Raw genomic sequence first — 5,760 nt, 5'->3', positions numbered from 1 at the left:
AGCTGCTCCTCTGTTGAGAAGGCAAAGGAGACAGAGGTGAGTCTTCTGCTCTTCAGGTGCTCCCTAAGGCTGTGAATGGCCAAGTCCATCCACCATGGTGGGTGGGGTTAGGGGTTAGGGTTAGGGCAGCCTAGTGGCCTAGTGGTCAAGGCGCTCGCCTCCCATTCAGAAGGTTGAGTGTTTAATCCTAGGAAGTGGCAAGCGTTTGTTTCCTAGGACACAAAGAGAAAATATCTACTGTGAATTCCGTGTGGCGCCAGGAAGGGCATCTGGCCTGCAAATGCACAGCTCCATCTAGTCACCCCCAACTCTACCCTGAACAGGGACTACAAGGTTGTAAAAAGAGAGTTGCTATGTATGTGTAGTCAGGCAAGCATGGACTTTGAAACCATCAATGGTTTAAATCCTGGTTGATAGGTGAATCTAGCACATCAAAGTACAAATAGATAAATAAATTGCAAATAACATCTGACTTTTAGCAAGGGAAAGGCACCCCAATTTTAGAGAACCACTTCCTGGGCAGTAGCTATGCTACCACACACTTCCTTTGCCCATAGATTGCAGTCAGGTTTCTCTTTTTCCCCCCAAGAGAAATAGCTTTAATTGTTTAAGTAGCTTTAAACTAGATTCCAAAGAAGTGAGACTGAATAAAACAACCATCATTCTTGATTCCGAGACTTATCTTTTCTTCTGGATAATTGCATATGCTCCACCTTGCTGTATATACACCAGATCTTGTTCTAAAAAGTGATCCACACCCCATTACATCACTAATTCCGTGCCCCAACTGCTTCTATCTCAAAAGAGATTGCGTGACAGGAATCAGAGCTGATTTCTTCAATTCTATTCTATTCTGTTCTGTTCTGTTCTGTTCTGTTCTGTTCTGTTCTGTTCTATTCTATTCTATTCTATTCTATTCTATTCTATTCTATTCCATTCCATTCCACTCCACTCCACTCCACTCCACTCCACTCCACTCTTCTCTTATTCTGTTCTGTTCTGTTCTGTCCTGCCCTGTCCATCCATTCTATATTACATTCTGTTCTGTTCTGTTCTCTGTTCCGTTCCATTCCGTTCCATTCTGCACAGAGGTCCCATGGAAAGGGTATGTGCACCATCTTCCTTCCACTTTCTCATTTCAAAGATGGAAGGTGAAGCACTGTCATTTATGGCAGGGGTGTCCAGCTTTGGCAACTTTAAGAACTCCCAGAATTCCCCAGACAGTTGGGGAATGGCTGTGCTGGCTGGGGAATTCTGGGAGTTGAAGTCCACCGTGAGCATGCTTGGAGGAGAGGCTCCTGATTAGCTGGCAGGGAAGGAAACAGCCGGCAGAAGGATAGGGATTTCTTTCATTGCCCTTTGCCAAAGCACAAGCGCGCACACACACACACACACACACACACACAGTTTATCTTCAGGGAAGCCCTAATTCCCAGCTAGCCCAACCAGGTGCAAGAGCTGGGCTATCAGAAGGACCTTCCTCTTTTCACCTGAGAGGGGCTGCAGAAAATGTCACCCCTGTGCACCCAGGTCCCAGGTGCACCCACTTTGCATTAAAAGTCACTAGGGGAGCCGAACCAGGAACTTGACTGGATGCTCCCCTCACTGCCTTTGCTTACAATCCAATTTTTTTTTTGGGGGGGGGGGCTCCAGGTTTGCAAATGCAAACCACCAAGAAGCAAGATATGCAAGCCCTTTTCTCCACCCACTCCTTTGATTTTTTCCTAGGATATTTTTTTTTAACACGGAGACAAGGAAAATGTTTCAAAGCAAATGCTTAAATAGGGATGCCAGCCAAATCTGGATGGAGGATTAAACTCAAGGCAAAAACTAATGGCTGCATTCAAGTGCAAGACAAGAGGGTGGGGGGGAAGGGGCCCTAGTGGGACGATCTCCCGCAAAGGGAGTCTGATTAGATAGACTGGAGGGGAGGAGGATGAGCTGGGGGGTGCCATTCAGCTTTGGGGGGGAGCTAAAAGAGAGACCCTTCATACACCTCAGAGAGAAATCGGCTTCCATCCTGCCCTGTTTTAAGCTGCAGAACCTCAGCAAAGCAGGAGGAGAACTTGAATTGCCAAAGGTGTGCAGCAGATCACACTGGTAGACACGCCCTCGCTGCTGATTCTCCCCCCCATCTGCCCCCCCCTCCATGGGTGGAGTGGAGATACTCTCCCCCCCAAGCATCAAGACACCTTCCGCTTCCAAAATGTTGGATTACAATGGCCATCAAACCAGTACCTCCAGGCTGGGAATGATGGTTGTTGTAATCTAAAGGTCCCGGCTTGAGAGGGCTAGCACAGGCAAGGAAGGAAGGAAGGAAGGAAGGAAGGAAGGAAGGAAGGAAGGAAGGAAGGAAGGAAGGAAGGAAGGAAGGAAGGAAGGAAGGAAGGAAGGAAGGAAGGAAGGAAGGAAGGACAAGAGGGAGGGAGGGAGGGAAGGAGGAAGGCTGATGGATCTCTGACCCAGAGCCTGTCCAAAACGGGAGAGAGGAGAGCGCAGGAAATGCTCTTCTGCGCAGGCTCTGCTCCTTCCTCCCCTGCAAAGCCTGGCTGGAATTGCGGCTCCAGGGGCTGCCTGGGCCAAGGGCTTCTCTGCTGGGGGGGGGGGGGGTCTGAGCAGTTTCTTGCCTTCCTTGAGCTGAAATGCCAAATCTCCGTAGATTTATTTCATCACAGGATCTCCTTTCATCACCTCCAGATTTGCCTTTCGGAGAGATCCTTTCTCTCCCCACCCATCACAGCCCAAGAGACACCTTCTCTTAGCCAGGGCATTTCTTGGGAGAGAACGGGGGTCCCCTAGATGGGAGGCATCTCTGGAAGGCCCCTCCCCACCCCATTTCCAAACCACGCGTGATCCCCTTTCAGAAATGCTTTCATTCCTGGCTAGCCAATAAATGCTGCTGTAAAATGTATGGCTGATTGGCAGTCGGAGCCCAGATTTCTCCAGAATCCCGGTCTGGGAGCTACTTACTAATTCCACAACCCCCCCCCCTCTTTCTCTCTCTTTCTCTCTCTCCATCCCTCCCTCCCTCCCACTAGAGCCGAAAATACTGCCCCTCCAGGAATGGCTATCTTCTATGCCCCCCCATCCCCATTTCCCCCCTCCCTGACCCTTAGAATATTTGCAGCCTGATATTCTGTGGTTTAACCAGAACCTAGCCACACCAAGGGGGGGGTGGCGGCGAGGGGAGGGGTTTAAGCATACCCAAACTTGACAGGAGACCCCTGGAATTCCATAACTCTTAAGGCTGAGCAATCTGAAATCCCCCACCTGCCTCAAAGGTGCTGGAAGGGCAAGACTAGATTAGATATAGATGAATGGAAGGAAAGATAGATAGACAGAGAGAGGGGGAGGGAAGAGACATAGATAGATAGATGATAGATGATAGATAGATAGATAGATAGATAGATAGATAGATAGATAGATAGATAGATAGATAGATAGATTTAAAAGATGGCTTCCTTGAAAACAAAGCAGAGGAATTCCTGAAGGTGTCAAACCGGCTACAATTAGACAGACCCCCCACCCCCGCCATTCTGCCCCCTGCTAGGCCTGGACCTCTAGGAAAAGAGGGCACTGGACCAACTGGACTGGAGCAACTTGTCCTGCCCAGCTCCTCAAGACCACCTACCCTTCTCTGAGCCCCCCTCCCCCTCCCCCCGATGGGCTGGGATCCCTCCCTTTGCCCGGCCAGGCGAGACCCTGCTCGGCGGGGAAAAGCCCTGCCCGCAAATTGCGCAGACGCCCCCGGGCCACCGCGGAGGGGAAGGATGCCCAAAAGTTTGCGGACCCCTCCCCGTGAGGCGCCCTCCCTCCTTCTCTCTCTCTCCCTTCTCCACCCCATTCCCGGGCGAGTGGGGGGAGATCGCAGGGGTCCCCTCCGGCCCTGGCCAGCCAGATCCCTCTGCTGGGAGGGGGGGAAGAGCTCACCTCTGCCGTCCGCCCCTTCCCCGCTGCTCGGCCCCTGGCCTGGGGGGGGGGTCTTGCCGCCGCTCTCCTTGCCGCCGACCTCTAGCTCCCCTCCGCAGGCATCTGCATCAGCGTGGGGAGGGAGGGGGCGCCGGGGGGGTGGCTGAGGGCGGGCGAGGCCAAGTAGCGGCTCTCCTCCTGCGGGGACCAGCGACCCCCGAGCTGGGTGAGGGAGGCGGACTCAGCTCCTGCAGCCGGCCGCCGCCGCCGCCGCCTCCGTCCCCATCCCCGAGGGCGCCGGGCTGGAACAGGTGGGGAGGGGCGAGGAGTGCCCCCCGCCCTGCACAGCCCTGCCCAGCCCCGCTCGCGGCCGCCCCTGCCCGGGCTCCTTCCTCCGGCAGCTCCCGGTCCGCCGGCAGGAGCGCGAAAGGGCTGGGCCGGGCTGCGCTTCCCGGTCCGAAATCCCGGGCGCTGCTGTTCAAGGCTCCGCGGATGCTGCTGCTCTTGAGGGCGGGGAGGGTGGAGGAGGGGGAGGGGGCGCTCCAGCTGCAGTCGCCGGCCAGGACCCTCCCCTCGCTCTCCAGCAGGAAGAGGGGGCTCCTGCTGCAAGAAGCCCACCAAGAAAACCCCCGCAAGTTCCTAGTTCTGAAGAAGGTCCCGTGCCTTGGTTTCCCCTCTGCTTACTGAGCTTGGAGGGATGCTTGGTTATCCAAGCACAAGGGGGCATTTGGGGGACATAGAAGGCGGGGGTTGTGAATTTCCAAAGCCCCAGGGTGTGTGTGTGTGGGGGGGGGGGAACGAGTCATGCCTACCTTCTCCTGGCTGGAAGTGTGTCATACAGTCATTCATGGAGATATGATTAGGCCCGTTTCGCATGCAAATGTGTATCTCTAGTCCTATCTTGACACCCTATAATTATGTTCAATTTGTCATTCTGGGCCTCCGTTCAATGGGACTGGAGGGGTGGCGGAAGCAGCCCAAGAGCCAGATCGCCCCAGAGGGCAGCCGGTGCCAGTAGAAACGGGCTCTTGGTCCTGCTCTTGTTTCAATCCAGGTGTTTCCCAATGGAGGGGGGGGCTTGAAGAGATTATTAGGGTGATGGAGAGCCAAGACCATGACTGAACAGCCCAACTGGAGCTGTTGGGACACCCAGAAGACAAGCAGGGCTTCCACCGGGCTGTCACAGCCCCCACTTTGACTCTTGGGAGCACCCCTGTCAACCTGGAGCTGCTCCTGTTACCAGGACCTCTTCCAGCCTTGGCTTCCCATGGACAGGGACCAGTGCTGAAAGAGACGGGCTGGAAGGAGGGCTTGGGAGGAAGGAGGCAGAGGTCAAGGAAGGAGGCAGAGGGAGCTGGAGGGAAACGGGAGGAACGGATGCCAGGAAGCGCCGGCCGGCCGTTTAAACCTGCTTGCTGTATCCTCTCGTGGCTGCGGGGGGCATTTCTTGAGACCAGAATAGCACTCCTTGGCCAAAAGGGATGGTTTCGCCACGATCCACGCTCTTCCAAGGAACTCCAGGAGCTGAGCAAACGTGGGCCGCTCTGCTCTGGTTTAAGTTACGGCTTGCTGAAAAGTGAAATGTGAACTTGTGTATTTTTTTAAAAGCAGTAAATGCTTCTCCCCCCCCCCCCGTCTCCCTTTGCTTTGACAACGCATGCATTTCTATCATAACCTTTGCGTTTTGTTTAGTTTGTATTTCTCTCCCCCCCCCCCCGCCGCTTTCTTGACGTTCTTTTGAAGGGAATAAACCAATAACTTATGGCTGCTGAAAAACCAGGATTTAGGTTAACTGAGGCAAGATGGTAAATCATGCATTACAAAACCACCTTGGCTTGGATCGCACACCAA

This window comes from Vipera berus (assembly GCF_964194415.1).
Source record: "Vipera berus genome assembly, chromosome: 8".
NCBI lineage: Eukaryota > Metazoa > Chordata > Lepidosauria > Squamata > Viperidae > Vipera > Vipera berus.
The sequence above is the reverse complement of the archived record's forward strand: the minus strand, read 5'-3'. Positions refer to the sequence as shown.